Consider the following 15,222-nt stretch of genomic DNA (forward strand, 5'->3'; position numbering starts at 1 on the left):
GCTGTCTGGAAGGACAGATGTGGCTACGTTAAAGCTTTGCGGAGGGCGGGCTGCGGAGTAGGGATGGGGGCTGCGGGCTCAGGCCGTCCGGGTAGGGCCGGTCGCTGAGGTACCCTTCCTCCGGCTGTCCCGGGATCCCCTCCTCCGTTGTAATTGGCAGGCAAGGGGCACAATAATAGGGATGTTAATGATCACTGGTTTTTTTTTTTTGTCCTAACTTTGCACGTTGTATTACATTCATTCCACCAATGAGGAAGACACTGACTTCTTCAGGATGGTTGATCTGAGTCACAAGCCTATGCCCCTATTCATGTTGCAGATCTCTCCTCCCCCCACCTTACACACCTCATGTAGCTTTACTTAGCTTTATGCTTGTATTAGACAGTCGTTCACATTAAAGCACAACAACGTGTGTGAAAGTCCCTTGCTCACTGTGAAGCAGCTGTTTAATAAGAATGGATGGATAATGGATGGAAATGACAGATGGATATGCTTAGAAGAGTAGAAAAGCAATGCTACCTATTTTTCCATAAGCGTCAACCAACCTATGCTGAGTAATGTGGAGGCAAAGGAGCAATGTAGGGAATAATGAAAACTCTGTCAAAAAATTGCATTCCTCCTGTGGTGCAATGGTCTGTGCTTATCCAGCAACCAGTGGTTCTCAAGGTGTGGTCCTTGAGCCAACGGCAACAGCCATCTCCTAGGAACTTGACAGAAATGAAGATTCTTACTTGGGGCCTAGGAACTGCTGGTTTGTAATCCCAGCATTCAGAGGCTAAGATGGTAGGATCACTGAGAGTCTGTAGCCCAGTTTTGGACTACATAGGTAGCAAAAACTTTTCAGAAAAAAAGAGAAAGAGAAACGAGGGTGGGAGAGAGAGAGCGCACAAATTTTTGGATACCAGCAAACCTACTTGAATCAGAAGTGTTGGGCTCAGAAATTGGTTTCGAGGAGGGATCCAAGTAATTCTGGTACATAAGATCCGAGAAACAATGGCCTGGCCTGGGGTGAAAAGATGCTGTCTCTCAGTCTGAGAGTCACGGTGATGATCATGGGGTTTCACAGCTTACTAGGCTTCTTCACACCACTTGGTCCATTTGAGTCGAGCTTCAGCATCACCAGCCTGGGAGTTTCCTGACTGTTCTGTCTTCTCATTGCAACCACTCATTTTAATGTGTATCCTACAAGAGACCAACTTGTTAAGGATTTACTCCAGTCAGCCACTTTCTAAATTTCTGAACTGAAATTCTAAACTAAGCACTGTTATTTTGGGCAGATGGGAATGTTGGATGGGCTAGGAATATAGAGCCACCCCTCACTTCCACTACAGTCGGGCACCAAGTGCAAGCACAAAGCATAAGCCCTTAGCATTCTTAATGGTGAAGAATGGCAGGGTGCCAGTGTGAATCGTGGGCGAGACTAAATAGAACTAGTGGGAGCAGAGATACCTGCCCCAGAAAGGGGGAAGGTGAATGTTCCCCCTCCTGGAGGTAGCGCAGGCCAGGACAGTAGCCCTGGAGATCCTGGGGACATCTCAGGTGGCAAGTGGTGCTGAGAAAATAGTAAGTAAATAGTGGTGACACATGTTGGTGACCTGACTTTAAGTTGAAGGAGACTAAAGGAATTCTACATGAATCTCCAAGGAAACATTACATTTTTACAAAATCAGCCTTTTTCCTTTTTTTTGATACTGGATATTGAACCCAGCCTCTCAGGGCTAATTGTGTGCTCTACCACTGAGCTACCCCACCACCACCACCACCACCACCACCAGTCCTATACTCTGTGTCCCAATTTTCCTGTTAGGTGCAGTGAATCACAGTGTCCCTACCTTTTAGGGTTTTCTGTAATATTCTTCACTTAAAGCATTTACACATTGCCTGGCGTGGAATAAGGGCCATACCTGTTATTGCATATATCCAGTTTCAAAAGCACTGCACATTTCACTCCATGGGACTTCAGACACATCCCACGCATTTCTTTTCCTTTTGGCTCTGAGAACTAAACTCAGGACCTCAAGTTTGACAGGCAGGCACTGTGACACTGAGCTATATTCCCTACCCCTCCCACTCATTTCTGAATTCACTGAGTGTCATACACGTAAATGCCAGAGAAGTTTTGACAGAAAGTCTTATATGCACCTGAATGACCTACAATTGACAGTTCAAAGCTAACTGCAAATATTCATCAGCTGTACTAAACTATTATGCAATTTGTAGAATTTAGGAGAACTTTGGAATTTTCTTCAAAGGACTAGATCATTCTATTATTCTATGTTTCTTAGGGAACTAGGTCTTGATATTCATAGTAGGTCAAACATTTGCAGATTTACAATGCAAGTAGTTATTTTTGACATGTAGGAGCAGCATTTTCCCTTCTGTTTTGGCACATCTAATTAATTATAAGTAAATAGCATGGTGTAGTGGGAAGAATATGATCTTGTTGTCAGAAAATTCATCTAAGAATTCTGGTTCTGTCACTCTCTGTGATTTCTTGGGTAACTAAATGATTTAATTTCTTTTGGCCTTGCTCTCTTCAGCTATAAATAGGGCTACTGATGCCTAACTCTTTGTATGGTTATTGCGAAGATTAATCTAGACAATGCATGTGAATATACTTGACATGTGGTATGTACTCAGTAAACCTATGAAACAAAATTTGTCTCCAACCCCTATTGGAGTTTGAGCCCAGATCCCCAATCTCCCAAACAAGTACATAGTGAAGGCTCAAACAAATGAGGCAAGTGATATAATTTTTAGGGCTCCAAGAGAACCAAAATCCTCTTCAGAATTCTTAACTCTGGTGGCAGAGACAGACAATGTCTCTCCATGCACTGTATTTATTCAAACAAGGAAAGGGATAGAGTGGAAAACACAAGAAACCTGAGCAGGATCTTGGGAGGGGTTCAAAGACCTCTTCAAGCAACAAAGACAAAGCTAATTAAGGAAAACTAGCCTAGGAGAAAGTCTCCAGGTGTCCTCAGCTCTGGCCTATCTTGCCCCCTGAGGCTTCTCCACTCAGCTCAGCCATGCCCAGGCCATGCCATAGTCCTGCACATGTATTCAGCTTCAATGGCTCCAACAACCTCTTGTGTATTATAGGAGAAAGGCAAAATTCACCCACTATATACTTTTTATGAACAGAAACCTATGTTGAAATAATAAAAGGGGCATCCTTGTCCATATTAATTTGCTAAACCAGCAAGGGTATAAACAAGGAGGATGAAGAGTAGGTTTATGGAATCCAACATCCTTGCCAATATCCAGTAGTTTGAAAAGCTGGTGATTCGTTATAGAGAATAAAATGCCAACATCAACAGGTAAGTGCAGAGTGGGCTTTCTCTTCTTCGTATAGAAACAATTAGGCCTGAGAAACGTCTTCTCTTTATGCTAATAATAGAGGTTTGTAGATTACCAAAGAAAATTCTGTTTTCCACTCTAAAGAAATATTTTTAAAAAACAGTTAAACATCAGATGGATAAGTAGTTGTCAGAGAGCTATTTCAAGATTTAACATTCTGAGCAGAATGCTCAGGAGTCCCTATTGAGGGCCTAGATATAATTTGAATCACTATATTTTGATACAATATCATCACAAATATCTCTTTGTGAATGTAATTTTCTTCCTTTTCTATGAAAGGATAACAGTTCCACACACAGTGATCTCATTAAAATAATTTGAATTTAACTGAATTTGGAGGAGTAAACTATGCAAATAATCAAAGGGGAGGTTGGCTAGACTGTTGATGATGTCACAATCCCACCACCTAAATATAAGATTTGTATTGGCTATTGTAAGAAACAGGGAGGACTAAGAAGGCATAGCATGTCTCCAGAATTGGGGAAAGTTCTGAACCTAAACTGAATTTTATCCTTTTTTTTCTTAAAGCATACTCAGGAGCACTTTACATGCTATTAACTTTTCCTATACGATTCCATATGTTATTGCTTAGTCATGTTATATGTATGTAAGCAAACATTTTTATTTTTTAAAATTTTTTAATTTTTTCTGTCTTTTTCGTTTTTATCAGTACCAGGGATCGAACTCACAACTGCCTGCTTGCAAGGCAGGCGCTTATGCCGCTGAGCTAAATCCCCAGCCCCAAGCAAACATTTTTAATTAACCACTTAATATATCAAATGAACATTTCAGGGTTTATTTAACCACTACCCATTTTATTCTTAGGTACTAAAGTTGTCTCAATTTTTGGCCTTTAGAAATTAAGCTGCAATTACTATATTTATGCAGAGATTATGTATATTATTTCCTTCACAGAACAGAATCTTAGATACTTAGCTAGCAATATTTCAATGAAGTAAGCAGAGTCCGACCTTCAGTCCTGTGAACGTCCTGTTCATGGAATCTCTAAGAGTTACTCAGGAGATCCCCGTGTCTCTATCATGACTGAGGCTGGTGAATCTCCTATTTATAATCTGAGAAGCTGGACGTCTCTGCTGCTCAATTCAGGTGGGATCCATATTCCCTATTCCGGGAGCTGGATGCCTCTCAGTAATGAGAGAAAAGTCATGATAATCATGTGAACAGAGGCAGTCTGTGAAGCATTAACTTAAACCCTGATTGTACTACTCTGTGTGGAAGCCTGAGCTGGTAAAATAGCTGCTTTGTGTCCTTTTCCTTCTCAATAGGGACTCCACACAAACTTCTGGACAATCTGTTACTTAAAGCTTAAATTCCTAGACCTTAAAAAGAAAGAAAATACCAACTTTATGCAGAGAGAATTAGTTATTTATTATCTTACATCTGAAGATAAATATCTAAGGCGGTATTGTCTATTATTCTGCATAGTACTTTTAAATACAACAGCAAGCGCTTTCAGCGACGTCTGTCCGTCTGTTAAGGAGAACCGCAAGTGTGAGGCATTCGGCTAGCAACCTAACAAGTATCCTCTTAGTTTCCCTCTAGCCTGTCCGTAAGTTATTTCTACTCCACAATGATGAAACAGGCTCAGAGAGGTTACAGTACTTACAGGAGGCTGAAATCTACCCTCAGATCTGCCTGATTCCAAAGCCTGAATGTCTAATAGTTCACCCACTTTGCAATGATAATTTAGAGCCACTCTTAGGTGAATAAACAACTTAATGTTCATAGCTACATTCATTCAAATATCTTTCTGAAACATATGCCTTGTACAAAGGCTTTACAGATGGGTGTAGTAAATATAGGACAGTGTAGAACACTGGTTTCTACCTTTAGACTTAAAGTCCATTTGAAGAGATGAGACCCAAATCCAACGGGAAATAAGTAGCACAAGATTTTAATGGTAGTGTCTGTCATTATTCAGGGTGTTAAGTGCAGGGAGGTGAGTCCTACAGTCCACAGGAAAGAGATACTGCCTTAATGAGTCAGTATGACTCCAAGGAAAAGATATTGACATACATTTATCCATGTCACAAGAGTTAAAAGGATAAATATTACGTTAGGGCAATTCTCATTTCTTAAGGTTGATTAGCACTACATAAATCATCTTGAAAGCAGAGGCAATATTTGGATCTCTTTACCATGGAGTCTGTGGCATATTAGTGATACAAAATTCCTCCATTTATTCCCTGAAGCTGTAGGCAATTCTTCTCAAAGTACGGTTTATGGACCAATGGCAACCTAATCTCCTTGGAATTTAGTTATATGTTATGTACAGAGTCATGGGCCCTGTCACAAAATGATAGAAACAAGGGCTGGGGATTTAGCTCAGCGGCATAAGCACCTGCCTTGCAAGCAGGCGGTTGTGAGTTTGATCCCCGGTACCGATAAAAAAAAGGAAAAAGACCAAAAAAAAAAAAAATCTAAAATGATAGAAACAAATTTCTGGGGTAGAGCCTGAAAAATCTACTCTTTAGACAGGTATCCTAGGTGACAGTCACATTGAATTTTGATAACTACTGGTGTAGGAACTACTTGGTGGATCACATTTATTGCTATGTATATATATAAATTCAGTTACTATCACACACATGGCATACACTCATTTAGTCTGTAGAACAAAGTTTACAAGTAAGAATCATAACCTCCAGTTTATAGACGATATACTGAAGCTTCAAGAGTATGAAATCTTACCTGAGTTTACCTATCCATTTGGAGAGATGGCCGAACCAGTTCAACCTGCTTTCAATGTACATACTTTTGCCGATGGTGCCTACTGCACTGTTACGTAGGCTATTCTATGGTTACTGCACATATTAATAATCATACATCTATATTGTCTGAGTTCCTATTATAATTTAGATCTGAACCTTTCAATATCTTCCAGTGGTGCTCTTGCCATGTATGATAACTAAGATGGAGGAGAGATTAATTATGTAATATCAAAATAGTCTTCCACCATTTGAAATACAGTGTTTCTCACTTTAATATTTTCCTGACAGTTCTGGGAGCTCTGATAGGACTTCTTTTTCCTTATATAATTTATCCCAGTGCTTTTGCACCAACTCTGGAATGGCAAACCTTGAGCTAAAGTCTAGGCTTCACTTCTATCGGGCATCAGACTTTCCTCTAGCACAGGAATGGAGGATTACTGATTTGAGGGGAAAATATCAGCTGCTTGAAAAACCTTCTGCTGATCTTATGACTTCAAAAAGACAATTTAAGCAAGGAAGCTTCTCCTGGGAAGGGAGAATCATATCATCCCATGTGAGGTCTTATTCTGGAATATGAATACCGATGTTACAAATCTTCTTCAGGGAGTGTTACAAGGCCCTGGAGCATACTCACACAGAAAGAGGGACAAAGGACTGTTTTCATTAGTGAATCTACCCAGACTTGCCTTCTATCTCACAAGGGGCTGGTGTGAGAAGATAGTACTCTCTTTCAAGCTGCAGTGACACAGTACAATTCTTTCAAAGGACACTTTAGTAATATTTAACTGGAACCAAATAGATATTTGTAATCTTATACCTCCTGGGAATTTATCTATAGGAAATAAAAAAAGAAAACAAAGCTACATGAATAGCAACAGTAAAAATGTGCATAGCAGCATTGTTTACAGTAATGAAAAATCTGAAACAGCCTAAATGCTCAAGAATAGAGTGGATAAATAGTGTCATAACAATATAGTGGAATATTATGTTGCTGTTAAAAAGAAATACAGTGATTATATAGAAACATTAAAAGTGGTCTTTAAATAATGTAAAATGAAAACATTAAAATGCAAAAGTGTGTTGAGCTAGAATTAGGTTTTGGGGTCAGACAAATCTGTATTATTAGTTACATGAATTTAGGCAAATCATTTAACTTGAGCCTTAATTTTCTCATTGTAAAAAAGGGTTAAAAATATATAACTTTTAAAAAATCCACCTTTCCAGAGTCACTGTAAGAATTAAAGATGATATAAACCATATGGAAAAAATTTGGATAGACAGTAAAGAATGCTAAGAAATGACCATAGACTTTATGGTAGGATATTAGATGATTAAAATTTTTTTGAAATGAATTTTGTATGGTTTTTAAATGTAATCTTATTTTCCCCTTTTATTCCTCCACTCTTAGAAATTTCCATACTCTCTAGATAAGACATCTAGAAACTTACCTAAATGAATCACTAAGCCCTGTTTTGAGATGGGTGTTAATCAGTGCCTCTAAAATCAACTTTGGGAAAATGGTAGCAGCCCTCCCCAACACACACTTGTGAAAGGGCTTTGCTAGGGACCAGTAACTTCCTCGTACACATTTGGAGACTCAAGTGAAGCTTGGATGAAGGTAATTCTTCACCCTGCAATTCAGGGGTACAAGATGTTCCCATGACCAGGTATATTCATCTCTTGTGGAATTCCAACCCGCACTCCTACCACACCACCTTCTTGCAAAGCTAGATTTATGAGAAAAGGAGGTAGGCTGGGGGTGGAATTAAATATTTTCTTTCAGCCAATACATATTGAGTATGCTATTTTTGTCAAGCATTGTATTTGGCATCTATGCAAAGATATGGACTATGGCAATTCTAAATGTTTGAAAATTCAACCTTCAGAATCTTCTAGAAAAGCCTCTACCATGATATACTGTTAACAAAGAAAAGGATATTGGTAATTTTTCATCTACTCATATTTCTCAATCCAAGATTAGTCCAGAGACAACAATATGACCTGTTATAAAGTTTAATGGTAGACAAGGAAATACATCAAAAGTGGATTCTATTGAATTGTCAGGTAGCATAGTGGAGAAAAGATGTAAACATTTAGAATTAGAAAAGCTATTCCAGTCTACTAATCTGATGGAAAATGAATTATGGTGAAACACTGTCAGAGCTTCTTTTGGAAAGCTTTGGGTCAGTTTTCTAAAAATTTTCTGGAAAACCTCATTCTTCTGCTTGGCAGTAGAATAATTTCTCTTTATTGGGGTTACACCAAACTCCCTTTAATTGATTGTTTTTCTTCCCCATGATCCGCTTGCTAACAGCCAGCAATGCCACTGATAAAATATTCAGCATTGGGATATTTGATGTATAATTAAATAGGATGCATTCAGCAGTTCAATTTTATAGACCTTTCATCTTCAAGCTAATAAACTTTCACATAGAGAAGCTCATAAGCAAAGCCAAAATATTCTTGGAGATACTATCCTCCTTGGAAAAAATACAAAATCCTGAATGTGCATAGTTACTATACATAGAAAAGAAGATATTTCCTAAGTTTATCTGTGTGCCAGGAAAGATGCCAACAGCTCTATACATTGTCATTTAATCTTGACAACCTTGTGGGATAGCTACTACTAGCTCTCTTATAAAGACAAAGTAACCAAGGCTTCGAGAAATAGACATTTTTTTAAAATCACAAAATAAGTAAGCAACATAGCCAGGATTGGGACTCCATTCAAAATCTCTCTGATTTCCTTGCTTTTCTCTAAATTCTTATAGGCTTTCTATTCCAATGCACTTTATTTACTATGGCTTATTTAGTTCTCTCCACACCCCAGTGATGTTGAGTATGGTTATAGGATTATTTCTGCGTGTTATGACAGATTGAACCATAGAGGCACTACTACTGAATTGTCCCCACCCCTATCTATCTATCTATCTATCTATCTCTGTCGATCTATCATCTATCTATTTTTGAGCCAGAGTCTTGCCAACTTGCCCAAGCTGACCTTGAATTTATAATCTTTCTGCCCCAGTCTCCTGAGTGACTGGAATTTACAGGCATGTGCCACCATGCCTAGTTTAGGATTCTTTCTCTCAGCGAAAGTCACAGAACCAGGTTGGATATGAGGTTTAGCATTGTTGTTACCATCATCATCGCCACCACCACCATCATTGTTATCAGTGCCTTCTCTGTGTAGGTTCTTTGCTCAGCATTTTATATACTTTTCCTGCATTTTAATCCTCATAATAACTTCTGAGGTGGACACTATCATTTTCCCATTTGATGAAAGAGAAAACCAAAACCCAGGGGGTCAATGACTTGCTCAAGATGATATAGTCGCAAGTCAGGACCAGAACTCAGGTTTGTAAGGATGGTAACAGAAGTCATAAAAGCAGCTGCCGTTTACTGAGTGCTTGTTGTGGAGGAGATCTTAGATGACTCCTCAAAGCTAATGTGTTGAAGGCTTGGTCCCCAACGTAGCAGGCTTCAGTTGCAGAACCTTTGGGAGGTGATTGGGTCAGGAGGGCTCTGATCTCAAGAGCAGTTTAATCCCTTCATGGCTTTACGGCTTGGGAGGAGAGAGAAATGCATAAGATGAAACGTAGATGGAAGAAGTAGGTTATTGGGAGCATGTCTTTGCATCCTCTCTCTCTTCCTTCCTGGTTGACATTAGTTGGTCAGCTTTGATCTCCCATCCAACCTCCACCATGACGTTTTGCCTCACCACAGGCTGGAAACAATGAAACCCAGTGACTATGGGAAGAAATCTCAGAGCCCATGAGCTTCTTTCTTTAATTTTTTTCAGGTATTTAGTTACAGCAGTGGAAAGTCAATACACTGCTCTAAACCAAAACAAACCAGTGAAAAATGTTGGATTTGGATTATTCCTCAGTAGTAGAACACCTGTTTAGTATGCATAAGACCCTGAGTTTGATACCAATACAAAAAAAAAAAAAAAAAGAGAGAGAGAGAAATAAAACGTATTTGACCTAATTTAAGATTGACAACTCTTTTAATATTCACGATGACCCTATAAAGAAGTATTATCCCCATTTAACAGATGAAGAACCCAGAATCAGAGAAAATAATCATGTCTCCAAGGGCCTCTAAATGGGAAAGGGTAGAACTAGGATTTCAACACAAGTTGCTTTAACTGCAAGACCTAACTCCTCAGTGGAGGGTTTGTTGACTCCTGTACTATTTTCTTACATCCTTGCTTCTCAAAGTGTGGTCCACAGAGAAGCAGTACCAGCACTACCTTGGGGATTTGTCATAAACAGGAACTCTCAAGGGCCACTGCAGAATTTCTAAACCAGAAATGTGTTTTATCAAGATCTCCATGCAATTTATGTGCACCTTAAAGTTTGAGAAGCACTATGGTGCCACACTGTCAGCAGTGAACAGACAGACAGACAGATAAAAGCAAGATCGCCTAGAGCAATCTAGATTCAGGGATTCTCAGGTATGTTCCCTTGGAAATCTGCACTGTACAAGAAAAAGATATGTTCCTCTGGTAAATTTGATAATGGTGATCTTGTCTTAATTTGTAGGAAAAAATAAGAAAAAAATGTGTTTTCTTATCTTTTCCATAATTTTTCTTTTTCTTCTGATTCCAATTTCAGTTGTCTAAGTTTAAAAGATGACAATGGACTGAAGAATGAAGAAACTCTGAAAGAATTCCAAAACACATAATTGTGTTTGTTGCATTTTTCTTTGATTTGTGGTATTTTAAACATTTTTTATTTGTTTTGTGTCACTGGGCTCAAACTCAGGGCTTCTTGCATGCTAGGCAAGTGCTACTACTAAACTATACCTTTATCCCCAAATTTATGAATTTTTTTTTTTTGTCTTTTTCGTTTTTATCGGTACCAGGGCTGGGGATTTAGCTTAGCGGCATAAGCGCCTGCCTTGCAAGTATGTGGTCACGAGTCCGATAAAAAAAAAAAAAAAAGTAAAAAAGACCAATATATTTTTCCTCTGATGACATTAATATATATGAATATAATCTACTAGTACAAATCTGAGTAGCTTTTAAGTTCTCCTTTATGCCTTTCAGAATACTCAAAAACTATCTACTGTGAATGCTACTGTAACCCCAAATACTGTGTGTAGTTATCTAAATATTATAATCCCTTTTGTAGTCTTCCTCACAATCCAAGTTATATTTACAATCCCATTGAGACGTTATTGGAATCCCAGCAAGTTAATTCCAATCTACCATCTCCAATACAACCCACAGTGAAAGTAAAGACACCAAGATATATTCCAAGTTAAGGCAGCCAAGGGGTCCTGAGTCCAGTCCCCATGAGGATGCGTGGACAAAGGCCCTGTTTCTAGGCCTCTCCCAGAATTATTACCTTGTGAAGAAGGGGGGAGGCTCAGGGATGAGTGACAATGAGGATGGCGGGAAATGGGAAGGTAGGGAAAAGCATCTCTGCAAAATGCAGAAATAAGGATATGTAGAAGAATCAATTTGCATAATTCAATTAAGGTAACAACTGAATTGTTTTAGTTTCTGACATGTAAACTTTTGTGCCCTGGGGAGTCATAGCCTATTTACTTGGAGGCTCACGCCCACTTGACATTTGTGGAGCTATTAGCTCTAACATCCCCCTATGCTCATATGCTTTACAGAGAGCACTATGTGAGGAAACAGGAGACTGTAGGCTTTAGAGATTACGCATCAGTACCTCTGCTAGCCTTATTTATAATGCTTAGAGCCAATTGAAGAGAGAAGGAAATACCATAGCCAGCTCTGTACAGATCAGTATAAGGAAATAAGTTTCCATATAATCAAAGTTGCAGCAATTGTTTTGCATTCAAGGGGAGTCACTGAAGTTGTCTCCCACAAATGCTTATTCATTTAACAAACACCTACCTAGTGACTTAGGAGGGGCGACAGATACTGCTGTGAATAAACCAGATTCTGCCCTTTTCCCTACTCCCCTAAATCTCTATTCTGATGTCAATATCTCTGGCCTTTAGCCTTGGCCAACTCAGATTCCTCGAAGGAGATGATTCTAGTTTCCTCTTTGGTGAGTAAATTCTTAGAATTCTAACATTTGTAAATTCACCTGCTCTTCCCGTTGATACAGAGAGCTCCTACTTAATCCTCTCTGAAGAATAAATATTTCAATCTTTGGAGGCAGGTAAGGGAACCTAAGGACTTCAGTGGTTTTAAACAATTCTCAAAATCCTTGTTTTGCTTCCTGCTCAAGGTCCCTGCACCACTTGCATGTGGCAGCTCCCACTTCCACAGTAGGCAGGGGCTACTGCTACCAATTCACTTCGCACCAGCTTTCTGCCATAGAAGAATCTGGGTGGTAGTTTTTCCACTTGTGTTTAGGATTCTGGTTTCTCAGGCTGGTATCTTAGTTTTTAACACTGTCCATTTGCTAACTCCCACTGATTTCTTTTCTATTCTCTCTCTCTCTCTCTCTCTCTCTCTCTCTCTCTCTCTCTCTCTCTGTTACTCTCATTATTGTCACTTTATGCTTTATAAAACTTCCTTACTCTCATTTTAATGGTGATCTAGGAGGGACTAAAGATTGCTTATCTTCATTAAATGTTTAGCTCTCATCACTTTCAGGAAGACATTTTTCTACACTAATTTAAATCCTCTCTCCTTACCATTCAAATCCCTAATTCATTTATTCTTTGAATTATATACTTGAATAAAATATATATTTTTGTTGGTAGGTTACTGTGATTTAAGGAGTCACTGCCATATCCTTTGATTTTTAAATAGTAAAACTTACCTTTTGCCTCAGTGGATTAAAAAAAAAATGGGAGCAAACTCCTTGTGGTGGTCCACAATCCCAGAACTTTAGAAGGCTGAAGCAGGAGGATCACACGTTTGAGCCCAATATTGTCTCAAAATTAAAAAGTAAAAGAAGGCTGGAGATATAGCTCAGCAAGATGACCCTGGGTTTATTTCCTGTACAGAAAGAGAGAGAGAGGTAGAGAGAGAGAGAGAGAGAGGGAGAGAGAGAGATTTTCAAAATGATGTTTATAAAAAGATATTTCCTGGGGGCTGGGGATTTAGTTCAGTGGCATAAGCTCCTGCCTTGCAAGTGTGTGGTCGTGAGTTCGATCCCTGGTACCGATACAAAAGAAAAAAACAAACAAACAAAAAAAAGATTTCCTGAAACACTGTGTATAAAAGACTGTAAAAATCATAAAGACCCATAAATAAAAGCCTTTTAAAAGGGGATTTAGCTCAGCAGTGTAAGCGCCTGCCTGGCAAGCTCTAGGCCGTGAGTTCGATCCCCAGCACCATAAAAAAAAGCCTTTTAAAATAAAGCAAATCCTGAAATAATGCCCTCTCTGATTACTTCATCTATCCAAAATATGTCCTGCCTTTAAGGAAGATTGCTTTTCTAGACCACTACAGACTGCATGGTCTCTCATCTTATTTTTCTGGAAATCATTGTGTGTGACCATTTATATATTACTTTGCAACATCTCTTCTGTTTTTAGAAATAGTACAAAACAAAACAAAACAAAAAGAAATAGTACAAACCACGTTGTATTAAATTCCCATTTTGTATTTTTCTTTATACTTTACTGACCTTTGGGGTGTGTGTGTGTGTGTGTGTGTGTGTGTGTGTGTGCGCGCGCGCGCGTGCGCAAGCGCGCGTGCACGCGCAAGCATACATGTATGTGTGCAGGGAATATACTCTTACAAAGAGGAGGTATATCCAGTGGAGAATATGTGACCAAGTAACAGAGGAAGTAAATGGGAAGGAACATGAGACTCTCCTTAGAGCCAGTTGTCACAGTTACCAAGTGCAGACTTTCAAATTGTTGATCCCTTTTTATAATATGCTAAAAGTCCCAGGAACAAGAAGGCCTTCACATTTTATATTGAATCTATCTGAATATCATGATTTCACTTAGTTAAGGGCACCTGCACTCAAGATGTGATCAGAGGTAAGACACAGAAGTGTAATTTTTTGAAGCATGACTCTTAGGAAAAGATCAACTTGTCCAAGCCTTACTTTGTACATGGTAAGCCGGATCCGTCCTGGGGTTACAGACAAGGTGTGGAGATGGAGCGCGGGTGTGAGTCCAGGGCCAAAGTCGAACCTCCACTTGGATTCGCGGAATGACACCATTTAGCCTCTCAAAGTAAAGGTCTTTCTGGATAAAATAGAAGGTCTTAGATGGTACTTTGTGTCTAATGAAGAGAGGAAAATGGGAAGAAAAAAAAAGGTAGCTGGTGTCAAGTTTTGCCCACGCTGTATAATTGTGTCCAGGAGTCCGTGACAGTCAATGGAAATCCTGAGTACTGGCAAAAACCGAGTTAAGATAATCAGAAATTGTTCGAAAAAGCTACAAACCTCAGCTTCCCCTTACTGCCCAGTCTCCTTCCTCCAAGAAACCAACTGTTCTTCAGTTAATGGGTCATAGCGACTCTTTCACACACCCTCCCTTCCACACCTGGAGAAGGAAAGTTGCAAAAGGAGAAAGCAACACAGTATTAAGCGATTTCAGGATCTCAAAGATATTTTCAGCCAATTCTCCAGTATCCACCGGGTCTGCACACCGAGAGAGCAATTTAGGGTAACCATGGAGATCTTACCGCCCTCCTCTTGCTTCCTTCCCTTTCTTTGCTATTAAAATCGTTCGCTCTGATTTCAATAAAGCACCTCATTTCTGCTAGGGTCTGGGTTCCTCTCCTCAGGGGCATTAGTGTAGGGAGCAGGAACACATTTTAATTTTCCTTATCGTGTGTGGTACTGCAGACTGAGCTACATCCTTAACCCTTTTAACCTTTTTTTTTTTTTTTTTTTTTTTTTTGGTCTTTTTCCTTTTTGTGAGTTAGACCGGTGATCTAACTCACAACTGCCTGCTTGCAAGGCAGGCGCTTATGCCGCTGAGCTAAATCCCCAGCCCCTACCCTTTTAACTTTTAAATTCTGAGAGAAGGGAATTGAACTTGACTCTCCTTCCTCAGCTCGCGAGAGTGCTGGATTTACAGGAGTGTACCACAACGCCCGGTTTAGGAACACACTTTCTAGAAGAGGAGAAGGGGTACGCGCAAGATCAGGTTAAGGTATTCAGTCGCACCCACAAGCTCTGAGCCTCGCGGCTCTGGCTCAGGCCCTAGCGTAAACTACAAGTACCAACAG

At 39.4% G+C, this 15,222-nt stretch overlaps 1 long non-coding RNA gene across 2 annotated transcripts; it reads right to left on the reverse strand.

Annotated features, from left to right (window-relative positions):
• Positions 1–8,089: 8,089 nt before the first annotated feature.
• On the reverse strand, positions 8,090–15,203 carry LOC134473991 (uncharacterized). Of its 2 annotated transcripts, none has more exons than XR_010044515.1 (4): positions 14,432–15,203; positions 14,090–14,231; positions 12,848–13,026; positions 8,090–9,819 (listed from the first exon to the last, which is right to left on the reverse strand). It is a non-coding gene; the product is annotated as an uncharacterized LOC134473991 (long non-coding RNA). The 2 variants fall into 2 exon arrangements; XR_010044514.1 differs by having other exon boundaries at positions 14,090–14,268.
• Positions 15,204–15,222: the final 19 nt, after the last annotated feature.

The sequence above is a fragment of the Cavia porcellus genome, unplaced genomic scaffold (genome assembly GCF_034190915.1).
Source record: "Cavia porcellus strain 051 isolate PalLab524CR breed Dunkin Hartley unplaced genomic scaffold, mCavPor4.1 scaffold_29, whole genome shotgun sequence".
Classification (NCBI taxonomy): Eukaryota; Metazoa; Chordata; class Mammalia; order Rodentia; family Caviidae; genus Cavia; species Cavia porcellus.